The sequence below is a fragment of the Pollachius pollachius genome (assembly GCF_949987615.1).
Source record: "Pollachius pollachius genome assembly, chromosome: 6".
NCBI lineage: Eukaryota > Metazoa > Chordata > Actinopteri > Gadiformes > Gadidae > Pollachius > Pollachius pollachius.
In genome coordinates, this window is record NC_136939.1 from 8,749,855 (window position 1) to 8,761,979 (window position 12,125).

The 12,125-nt window shown below is 46.3% G+C and overlaps 1 protein-coding gene across 1 annotated transcript in view; it reads left to right on the forward strand.

Moving 5' to 3' along the window:
• The window catches only part of lhfpl7 (LHFPL tetraspan subfamily member 7), a gene marked incomplete at its 5' end in the record, with an annotated part of 77,160 nt that overhangs the window by 7,377 nt on the left and 57,658 nt on the right, over positions 1 to 12,125 (forward strand). The window lies entirely within an intron of this gene.

Below are 12,125 nucleotides of genomic sequence, written 5' to 3' on the forward strand. Positions count from 1 at the left end.
ATGTGGGTGCGAGTAGGGTGTGCGTATGGAATATAGACGTTGAGTGCTAAGTGTACTCATGTATGTGAATTTTAAGCACTTTGATGGAAAAACCGCTCATCAGCGATGGCGGTGTTGACTTGATCATGCCCAATAACCATGAAGCATCACCCTTCCACTTTAGGTCAGCCCTTCGTCGCCTCGTCCAGAGCTTGTTAATCATCAAGTAATCTCGTTCAAAACACCATCATATGCTGTGGTGTTGAAGCAGGGCTGGGCTGTTTTAGACACCCCACATGATTAACCTAAAGAGCAGTGATGTAGACATAGGATAGTCTGGTGGTCAGGGCCCTCACACAGTTGATATCTGGCCCTCATCGTAACCCACAGAGAAACAGACCTCTCTGTAACCACGGTGACGCATCAGGGTGACAGACCACCCTCTTTCTCTTCTCTGCGTCGTTCATTATGGACTTTTTCAAGGTTTGGATGTACTTGTATATTCCTCTCCAGATGTCACATAATTAGTGACTTTTTGCGACTTTTAGCAGTCTAAATTCAGGATATAAACCTTCAATAGTTGAACACCGATCCCAACCTGCTCTGTGATGACAAGTTTATTTTCAACCCAAGGTGGCTGCTCTGAAAATAACCCCACCAGGCAAACAAAAAAGCTGATGGTCTCAGAAAACTCCCGTCTAAAGTGGATGACGGCTGCAGAACCAGGCTGGGCGCTGTGCAGTTGGAGAAATTAATGAGTTGGTGCCGCGAGATAATAAGGGCAGCATGCGAGCACACAGCCGGCCGCCATTGGATCATTTCTACCCCCCCCCAAGCTACTTTGGGACAACCTTCTAGGCTACTCACAATGCAGAGGACACCCCTTCAAACATATGGCGGATGCAAGTGTGCTCCATAAACTTTTGGTGGTGCACGGTGGTACATACAAATGCCTTCCACGTATGTCAGACCTCCACCTCGGGCGGCAATGTTATTACAGCCTGTATTCCTTCTCCGAACACTTACATCTTATGGAGAACGGAGAGCCGGAAAGAACGCGACTGCTCAACAACCTAATTTGTTTGACTGGTACAAACTTGAGTTTCATGGACTCTGGGTTTCTTGGCTGTAACTTCGTACTCCGCTTCATCGGTCCGCAGTCGGTGTTCCTGTGCTGTGTTTTCTTCTTCTGTGGAGATGGGATGGCATCAGCTGGGTGGGGGTGGGGGCGGGGGAGGTTGGCAGAGTGGGGCAGACAGATATAGTAGCGTTTCCACTTGCTATAGTATGCATGAATTATGAACGTGGCTCCTGGGACGAGCCGTAGTGCGGATCATGCATATATGCAGGAGCTCGCTGGTCTGCGTGAGCCCGGGCTAAAGGAGGAGGAGGAGAGCTTGGTTGGCGGGTTGGAGAGCCATGCTCAAGGATAGCCACAACACACCTCCTCCCGGCACTACAAAGCCTCCGACTGCTGCATGCGTGGACCAGGCTGTAGTGTCTGCTAGAGGTGGAGCATGTTTGGGTGGGCTATATATTATATGTATATATTTATATATATGTATGTGTTTTTTGTCCCATTAGACTTCCTGTTAGCATGGTAGCGTTGCAGATTGCACCATAGCCGAGTGTTAGCAGAGATGAGTGAGGTTAACGCCCAGCTTCAGTCGTGACTGTGTTAAGCACAATTCTCTTGTCTTCTTCTGCATTTTAAGCAGGTAGTCCTGGTTTTCTCCAAGGCTCATGAGGCTAATGGGAGACACTGAATAGCCTGTTTGAATGAGATTCAGGGACTGGAGACTTGTGAGTTTGAAGGTCTCTGAATGAGAAGATAGATGGATGTTGATGGATGGATGATTGACGGGTGGGATGATGGGTTGATGTGATATGGAACATGGCTTGGTGGATGGAGGAAGGGATGGATGGTTGGGTGGATAGATGGTATGATGGACAGCTCGATCCTCTGAAAATCGTTGCTCCAGTAGTATAATCCACTTAAACTTCCTTCCGCTGTCACTATTTCATAAAAAGGCTTGGCTCACAATTCAGGGTTTACTCAAATTTAACATTCTGCTTGTTTTGTCTGTTTATAATAGTCTTTTCCCAGCTCCTTTCATATGTTTACAACCTATTTTCTTTACTCGAATCACAATCGTTTCTGAAACCAAACAATTTGCAAGCTTTTTGTTTTTTCCAACTGCCTTAACTTTCAGCTTTTTGTTTTATGGTACTTATATAGTACTTGAATCCCTCTATTATTTTGCGTGAGAAAGGTTGGGGGGGCTACAGAGAGAACTAGAAAGCGAGAGAGCATGAGATGGATACATCTTTCCTCCGACAATCAGACCGCTAGGACAAAAAACACATAAAGTTCCTTCCACTTTCACTATTTCATAGATATTCTTCGCTCACCTTAGTATGAGGCATTTACATAACGCAACTCAGGGCTTACTACTTAACTTGTACTATCTGTTTGTTGGGTCTGTTTATAATGGTGTTCTGGAAATCACCTGCCAGGCCCGACACACAGATGTGGCAAATAAATATTCTAAATAATGCTTTCCATCTTATTTAATGGTTGAGTTACCATGTCAAAACAGATTAGTCCCAGTGGTTCGTTTTGAGACAGTTTCTGTCGTTTATATTTGTGACAAATCCTCCACATCAATATATATACATATATTATAATCCCTAAATCACACCCACCCTAACCCTTACCCATGGTGCTTTGTGTTGAGCTTCTCTGGGCTTAGAAGGTGAGTGTCAGCAAAGCTCAGCCAGAGGATTACCCACCTGCACCCAGAGCTGGAGCTTTAGCCAACCCCAAAACAGGGTATACATATATAATAATACATATATAATGCATACATTATATATATGGGTGGGGCAGAGGATTTGTGGCTCTATATCAAAAGGGAATACAGAATGTATGCTCCCTCCATCCCTCTCACGCTAAAACACTCTCTTCAGAGTTCCCTTGCAAGCTCTCATCTTCACATCTCACTGCCTCTCTCTCTCTGTCTCTCTCCCTCTTTCTCGCTCTTCTCTCTCTGTTTGATGTTGGAGGGGGGGGAGTCTTCTTCCTTTATTCCAATTAGTCTCAGTTGTTTGTTTCTTGTCCAAACATGAGTTTTTATTCCTTTTCAGCGATCTCTGGTCATTCACACTTCACAGATCCTTTGAGTGGACTTACAGTCTCCACTTTACTCTGGATAAGACAACACTTGAAACTTGAGTGATTAGCATTGCAGTGGACGTCCAACGAGTCTCGCCGGTAGTCGGTCCGAAGAAAGCGGGGGGGGGGGGGGGGGGGTGTCAGTTGTGCTTGAATTCAATTGCAGCGTCTATAGAGAGAGATGGAGATAGCGAGGACGAGAAGGAACCAGACAGAGGGAGAGAGAGGGAGAGAGAGGGAGAGAGAGAGAGAGAGAGGGAGAGAGAGAGAGAGAGAGAGAGGGAGAGAGGGAGAGAGAGAGAGAGAGAGGGAGAGAGAGAGAGGGAGAGGGAGAGAGAGAGAGAGGGAGAGAGAGAGAGAGAGGATAGATAAAGGGAAATAAAAGTGCCTGAGGTTTGCTGCTATTGAATTCAGCTCTCCTTTATCACCATCACTGGGTCATTAGTGTGTCTGTGCAGTCCTGCGGCCCGGCTCAGTCATCATTCAACCGTCCAATGAGGACATCTCACGTAACATCAAAAAGAGAGAGAGACATTTGATCCACCATTGTGATGTATGATGAAGCGCTGTGTAGAGAAAAGTAGAAGAGGAGGAACTGGAGATGGGAGATGGCTTATCCACCAGTCATACTCTGTAGAGAGAGACACGCACGCACGGATGCATGGACGCACGCACGCATGCGCACACACAAATTCTTGTTTTTGTGACCTCAGTTGGACCATATACAACCCTCACCCACCCACGCACACACACACGCATGCATATGCACACAAGCACAAATATTCTTGTTTTTGTGACTTGTTTTTGTCAGTTGGACCATCTCCGACACACACACACACACACACACACACACCACACACACACACACACACACACACACACACACACACACACACACACACACACACACACACACACACACACACACATACGTACACACACACATACACATACAAATACACATACACATACACACATAGTACAGTTTGGCTCAACAATAACAGAAATGACCGTCCGTAGGAACATGAAACATTTTCGCATGTGTACAGAATTGGACCGTATGCACTGTCCTTTTATACGGTCCGATTCTATAAAGGATCCTTAGTCATGTTGTTCTGTTGGGTGTAGCAGGAAGGGCTGGGCTCAGCTGGTGGCCCCTTGTTGCAACAAATGGATGCTCTGTTTTCTGTGTGCGTGCGTGCATGTCTGTATGTGTGTTGGTTTGTGCATTTGCGTGTGCTTGTGTATGAGCTAATTAAAATCTCTACTGCCAGATGGATGGTTAATTGCTGTCATGTAGTTCTTGATTAGCCTATAAATGAACTCATGGCTTACTGCAAAGAATATACCTCACAATAATTGCTGTGCCCTTAACATTTTCCATAACTCTTTGACAAAGAATGATGTTAGGGATCCCTGCACTTTGTGACCTAATAAAAGAATCTCCGTAACGAGGTATAATTTTTGTTTTCCTTAAAGCCCATGAGATAGAAAACAATTAATTTGAATTCCTCCCATTTTCACCAAAACTCATTTCTGAAACTAACCAATCGGAAAACTGTTTACTTTACTTTCATCAAACCAATTAAACATTCAGCTTTCTGCGTGTTTGTTTTTCTGCTACATTGTCTAGAGACCCCAACGACATCTATTTCCATCTATTTGGTCCCTGTGGGAAAGGATCTCGGCGACTAGGGAGAGAAATACAGGGCGAGAGTGCTATAGAGACAGAGACAGAGACCGTGAGAGGGAGACAGAGTGAGTGTGAGAAAGAGCGACAGAGAGAGACAGAGCGAGAGACACTGGGATCGCGTCAGCCTTGGGTCTTTTCCCATGTGTGTTTTCTGGTCCTGGTTGACAGTGAGTATCTGGGCAGCACATTAAAGGGCCGCTGCTGTGAGCTGGGGAGCGGTGCGTCTGGCCCGGGCCGAGGGAGAACAGCGCGGATTGGTAACAATATGCGCTGACGGTCTAGTGTTACCGCACGACTTTATATCAGTCCCCGCAGCTATCAAGTGACTCTTGCTTCTGACTCGGGGCGTGGTGAATGATACCGGAGTTTTGTCTGCACCGTGTGTTGCAGTACGTTGGTCTGTTTTCGTGGTCTGTCCGAAATGCTTTTATGCATCACCGCAACCGACGGCTCAGCGGTCTAGACAGGTGAAGGTGTTCTTTGGTAATCATCAAATGTAGTAAAAAGCGTTCGTTTTTTTTTCAAGGTCTTTTTAAATGTATGATTTTTTCTCCCAAGGGAAATAACTCTTGTTTCGCTTTGGTGATTACAAAAAAAAGTAAGAAGTTAACTTGAAAGCAATTTTATGTATTCTTAATTTCTAAATGGTAAGTGTTTACGAGAGGTCAGACATTTATTCAGGCTTGCAATTAGATAAACAAGCTATGAGCTGTTTTCCTCATAAAAAAAACAACAGACAAACCCAATACAAATTGATGTATGACTGTGTTTTGAGTCATACTTCGGGATGTGTGTGTGTGTGTGTTCATGACTGCGTGTGTGTGTGTGTGTGTGGCTGTGTATGTGTGCATGTGTCTGTGTGTGTGCATATGTGTGTATGTGCACGTATTTGTGTGTGTATGTGTGTGTTTACGTTTGTGTGTGTTCATGCATGTGTGTGTGTGTGTGTGTGTGTGTGTATGTGTGTGTGTCTGCTGGAGGGCCTGGAGCCCAAGGACGGCTCTGTCGTCCTGGTGAGTGCCTGTGAACGTCACATGCTATGCCCGGCCCGTCCCTGGACGCAGGCAGACACTCCATCTACTAGTCAGGTGATTTATCTCCCGCTGCTCATCTCCTCTTCATCTGGTATTCAGCCTGCATACAGCGCTGTGTCAGAGCGTCAGCACACACACACACACACACGCACGCATGCACACACATACACATACACACACATTGACACGCATTCACACACACACACAGACGCAAGCACGCACGAACACACGCACACATATACACACACACATGAAGACACACACACACACACACACACATGGAGTCACACATGCACACACATACACATACACATACAAACATACACATACACATGCTCAGGCTTGAAGACACACAGAAACACGCACATTCGTTCTGGCCATGCGGCCACAAAAACACGCTAGCACACACAAGCGTGCACATGAACACGCACCACCAGACGCACGTCCACACACACGGCAGCGCTGGGATCCTGCTGGTGAAGGGAAATCAATGATGAGATGGATGTATTATTCAGAACATTAATTTAGCTGCTGCTTTCCTCCCAGGATTAGTAGAGTTCCTTTAAAATGATGAAGTTCTCGGGCAGGCAGAGGAATTGTGTGTGTGCGTGTCGTCATCCTCCTGTGTGTGTGTGTGTGTGTGTCTCATCGTCATCTGTGTGTGTTTGTCTTTGTTTCATCATGTGTGTATGTGTCATCATAAGCTGTGTGTGTGTTTGAGTGCATGTGTGTGTGTGAGAGTGTATGTCTATGCATGTTTGAAGGTGTGTGTGATTGTGTTTGTGTGTATGTGTATGAATCATTTTGTGTGTATCTGTGTGATTGTGTGTGGGCGTGTTTGTGTGTGAGTCTGTGTGTGTGCGCTGCCATTGTAGCGCTAGGCCGCGGGAGTGATAATGTGCGCCGGTGCTAATGGGCTGCTAGCTGCCCCAGAGCAAGTGGTGGCTAACCCTCTGCTGAGTGCTGGGCTCCTCTCCATGCTGATTAGAGAGATCTGCGGCCAGCGCTGCACACTGAGAATCAAAGAGGAGCACCACTGCTTTGATTGGACATGACTGTCTGTTGGTTCACGCACATACTCACACATACTCACACAAATACGCACACACACACACACTTACGTACATACATACACCGACATGCGCACACCGACACACACACACACACACACACCCCCCCCACACACACACACACACACACACACACACACACACACACACACACACACACACACACACTACCCAGATGGTAATTTGGGAGCAAGGCAGACTCTGCTTATCAGTGGATCTACACTGACTCTCATCTCATCGCTCCTATAAAACCTTGGTCTGATGAGTGTCTCGCAGGGTATTTTGTATCACGATTTTTCTGTTCTTTTTTTTTCACCATCGTTAACTGCCTGCTCCTTCCTGGCAGTTCTAAAGCTGATGGGAATAATGGAGCGGACTGATTCAGCACCTCCTCTGGCCCCGGTGATACACAGGGACTCAGCCTTCACAGGCAGCCGGACGGCGGGGGGGGGCACGAAGACTGAGCAGGCACAGGCACAGGCCGTCTCCTTGTCATCATTTGGAATTGAACAGACGGGGAGGGGAAACTTTACTATCCTGTGGTGTGTAATACATGGCTGCCATAATGCAATTGGAAATAGAGGACCCCCCCCTCCCTCGCTCTGGCTCCACTGTGTTTCCCCTTTTATTGTTCGTGGCAGCGGGAGACATTGGGATCTGTTTATGGTGGGAAACCGGCTCAGTCTATTTTTATGACATGGCCAGGGCGTGTTGAAGGATGCTCGCTTGTATCTTGAGATTTTATCAGCGTGGTGTACGTAATATAGTAAGGCTTTATATTTGAGCATGGCTGTCTTATGTCGGTTCTCCTGAGGTGGTTTAAACGCTGAGGGTCAAACACGACTCAAGGTGGGGTCAGCTACCGACGGTCTTTTAGCATACTGCTGGTGTAGGAGTAGTTTGCTGAGAGTCTTACCGATTGGTACGAGACAGATGAACGTAGGACCAGCTCTTATTTGATTTGTTCTGATCTAATCGAATCAAATCTTCTCAATTGGAATGTGATCTTATTACTCATAGCCAGTCTAAATGATTAGGCTCTACGCAAATCTAAAGTAATCTGAATATATCTAGTTTAGCCAAATCAAATGTGAACGTAATATAATGTAAACCATTCTAATTTAATGTAATCTAATTTGACTGAATTGAATGTAATGAAAGTAAGACAATTTACATACACACACAGCTTGATGATCCCTAACTTTCTAATTGAATGGAAAAAGGCAGTTTTCCCGCTGTTTCAGTTTTTGCACTTCCCTCTCTTCCCTCCCTCTGAGCAGGCAGTCACACGTAATTCCGAACCTCTTTATGAAGCCTTCCAGAGAGGACACACACTGCTTTGGAAACCCATTTTCTACTGAACTCCCTTGAAGCTGGTGTAGAAGTAGAGTTACAAAGTACTTAAAGGGTTAGTCTTAATGAGGGAGCACTAAATGCACATATACAAACCCACGCATGCACGCACGCACACACACACGGGCAAGCAAACACGCACATTTCACACACACGTCTCACTGTGACACACGCACACGCATGCACGCACGCATGCATGCACGCACACACACAGAAACAGCAGCGCAAGCATCCAAACAACACAGAGAGCCAAATGGTGGGTGATGATTAATTGGAGCGATAGTAATTGAAATGTAAGTTGTTTGGTGTAAAAATAGATTTGCTCTACTCTAACTGCTCTTGGGGGCTATTTAAATGGCAAGTTGCAAATGCCATGTGAATCAGTCTGTTAACCCTCGTAGAGAATTCGAGATTTGAAAAGGCAACAGGCTAAACTAACAGCTCATGTTTACTGCTTATTGGAGGCGCGTGCTGCAGGTTTACAAAGGACTTATCACATGTCAACATTTGAGCATTTTGCCATCCCATTTGTCCTTGTCACCACAGAACATGTGGTGATGGAACGAACAGTAGTTAACGGCATCCCAACTTAATGATCAGGGATTGATGTGGAAGAAAAGTATCTCTGAAAGAATCGAAAAGCAGTTGCTTGTTTATCCCCCACTATCCCTTATAAAACACACACACACAGACACACAGACACACACACACACACAGACACACACACACACACACACACACACACACAAACAATGTGCGTGTGTGAGAGTGAGATCTGCAGAGCGCAGACCTGGTTGGGAGGGGGGTACAGACAGCACCCTGGATGCCTGGGGTGGTGGGGGGTACAGGCAGCACCCTGGGTGTGTGAGGTGGGGTTCAGACAGCACCCTGGGTGCCTGGGGGGAGGGGGCGGGGGGGTTGGGGGTACAGACAGCACCATGAGGCGACAGAAAGGGGACATTCCAATGCATACATGAATATCATTTCAGCGGTGGCGGGGTGAGGACAGAGGCTACCTAAAGTTAATGGCTTTCCCGCCACAGCTCGCAGGCCTGCCCCTATCTCCCCGACCCGACCGTCCTCTGGTTGGCAGACAGGGTCTGCTGCTGCCAGGCCGGCTCTCTCTGAGTGCCTAGAGTACAGAGATCCAACGCCCCTCAATCGTTTTTCGTCAACAATTGTGACTCTGGTGTCAGTCTATGTGCTTTTTCTCTATTGATTTTAAATGCTTGTTTTTTTTTGTTCTGAGTTTGAATGAACTAAGCTTTGTCCAAAACCAAATTGATATATTCGTAACTAAGTGCGCGTGCACAAACAGGTTTTGAGTTTATTGGTGCAAGCAGGGTTGAAAAAAAAAAAAACTGAAGCAAAACAAAAAAATGAATTCCTTACATCTATGAGAGCAGTGCACGGCAGCCCCTGAACAAAGACAACCCGATTGGCTAGCGTGTGTAGCTTGGAGGCTAACAAGCGCAACAATGAATCATCATGATACGCCATACGTTTTCCTGCGTCCTCGTGTTCTAGCGTGTTCTTGGAAGGGGAAACAGGCAATTTTTCGCTCTTCTTTTTAACATCCAGCCATGGAGAAGCCATAAGACGTGCTTTGTGACAATGCTTCGTCATTGTGAAATCTCTGGGACTTTCATAGGCTTGCTAATTAAGTTAATTAAGAGTTCCTATTAAGTCCCTGGCTATGCAGAAAGAAGCACGGGACCCCACACTGGAAGGCTAGAGATTTGAGAAGATTGGATTTGACTTTAAATTAAGTAACCTTTTGTGGTGACCTTTTGAGTCTCATGTTAAACCAAATTAACCTAACAACTTCAACAATTAGTGGTTTGCGGTAAATGGGCAAGGTAATGTCCCTTGAAAGAGCCCCACTATTTGCATTCTGTCTGCCAATTAACAATTATCACCAAGGTGCCCTTATGCAAGGCACTTAAACCCCCCACCTCTCCCGAAGGGTTGCTCTGTGTCTGTGGGGCTGGGAATGTCTCCAGCATCAAGGATGCTGGCCCACCGTTAAACCAAAATCACCATCATCATCATCACCATCAGCAATCCTGACTAACCTCACAGGTCAATAACAAGTCATTAAGCAGACTCAAGTGTACGATCAAAATGAAGGCAACTATAAACGGGATAGTTTCTGTTGTTCTACCACGTTCCCTGTATGACTGGAGAGTTGCTACAGGAATCCAAAACACGTTGGCAATTCGTTTTTTTTGTTTTCAGTTGTAGTGCATAATAGTTACTCTGTCTCTATTAGTAATAGAACATTTCAACAAAGCGCATTCTTAGTGCCAGGCCCGCCGCTCCCTATACGCAGAGTACGCAGAGTGAGTAGGGCACCAAGTACCATAACCTATCACTCAATTTCGGCAATTATATGTTTTAACCTAATATATAAAAAGAGGCTCCCCCCCCCCCGCTCGCGTAGGGCACCGAAACGGCCAGCAGCGGCCCTGCTTAGTGCGCATAACCGACTTCAACACAGATTCCCGACATTGTTCCCTTTTGTCCGTTAATGACAGTGTGGTGGAGCTATAGCTAATTGAATCTTGCGGCGGGCGTGGAGATCACACCTGGTTTGATCTACCCTGGCTGTCACTCACATCAGGGACGTGCGTGATGACACTTGTATTTATTAGAGCTTCAATCCCCCCCGTGCATGTCAGACACTTCCCTCAGATCCCCAGCGCATTAACACTGAATGCTAATGTGCGCTATTGTGTCAGTGCCTGCCTGCATTTGTGTGCGTTTTGTGTGTGTGTGTGTGTGTGCGTGTGCCTCATGTGTCTCGTGAGTGTGTATGTGTCTCGTGTGTGTGTGTGTGTGTGTGTGCGTGAGTGTGTGTTTGTGTGTGTCTCGTGTGTATTTGCGTGTGTGTGTGCTTGTGTGTGTGTCTGTGTGTTTCTCGTGTCTGTGTGTGTCACTCTAATGTGTGTGTGTGTGTCTCTCATGCGTGTGTGTGTGTGTGTGTGTGTGTGTGTGTGTGTGTCTGGGGTCTTCTGATGTGCCTGTGTGTGATTGACATTCAGGGGGATGGAAGGTACGTGGCAGCTCTATCAAAGCGGGGCTTTGAGCGAGCGCGTGTGTCATTAGGTCCATGCAGATCACACGGCCGTGCGGAGACCCAGGGCACTGAGGAGCTCGGCCCTGGAGACCCCTGGCACACGCATCCTCCCCCAGGACACACGTGCGCACACGTATACGTATATGTGAATGTGCACACATGCGCTGGCAGACGCGTCCACGCATACATAAACACACACACCACACGTGCGCACACGCACGCATGCATACACAAACACTCACACGCACGAGCGCACGCAGGCACACACATACTCACACCCGTGGGTGTGTGCATGAGACTTTTGTGTACACATTTGTGTACAGTATTTGTCTGCAAATACTTACTTTGATGTCTTTATACTTTATACTTAATACTTACGCACACAAACACGTAGTACTGGGTGTGTGCGTATGTGTGTGTGGTGACGGGCGGCGAGGGCGTAGGAACCGGGGGGGACGGAGGGGACGTGTCCCCTCCAATATTGGAGACGGAGGCATTTGTCCCACCTAAAAATTATACCGGGGGAGAAAAATATTTTATTTTATTTTGAAAGCGCAACACAGCGTCTTGTCACCGCTTCTTATTCTAAAAAACTGGATGAGCGTGCAATTAAAGAATTGATTTGATATTTATCAGGTCATTACTGCCATTCAAAATGTGTTTTCCTTTACATTTACAAATGTATCTTTTTAGTAGAATAAAATATATTTGTGAATTTTTTCAGTGTAGTTAATTTATGACA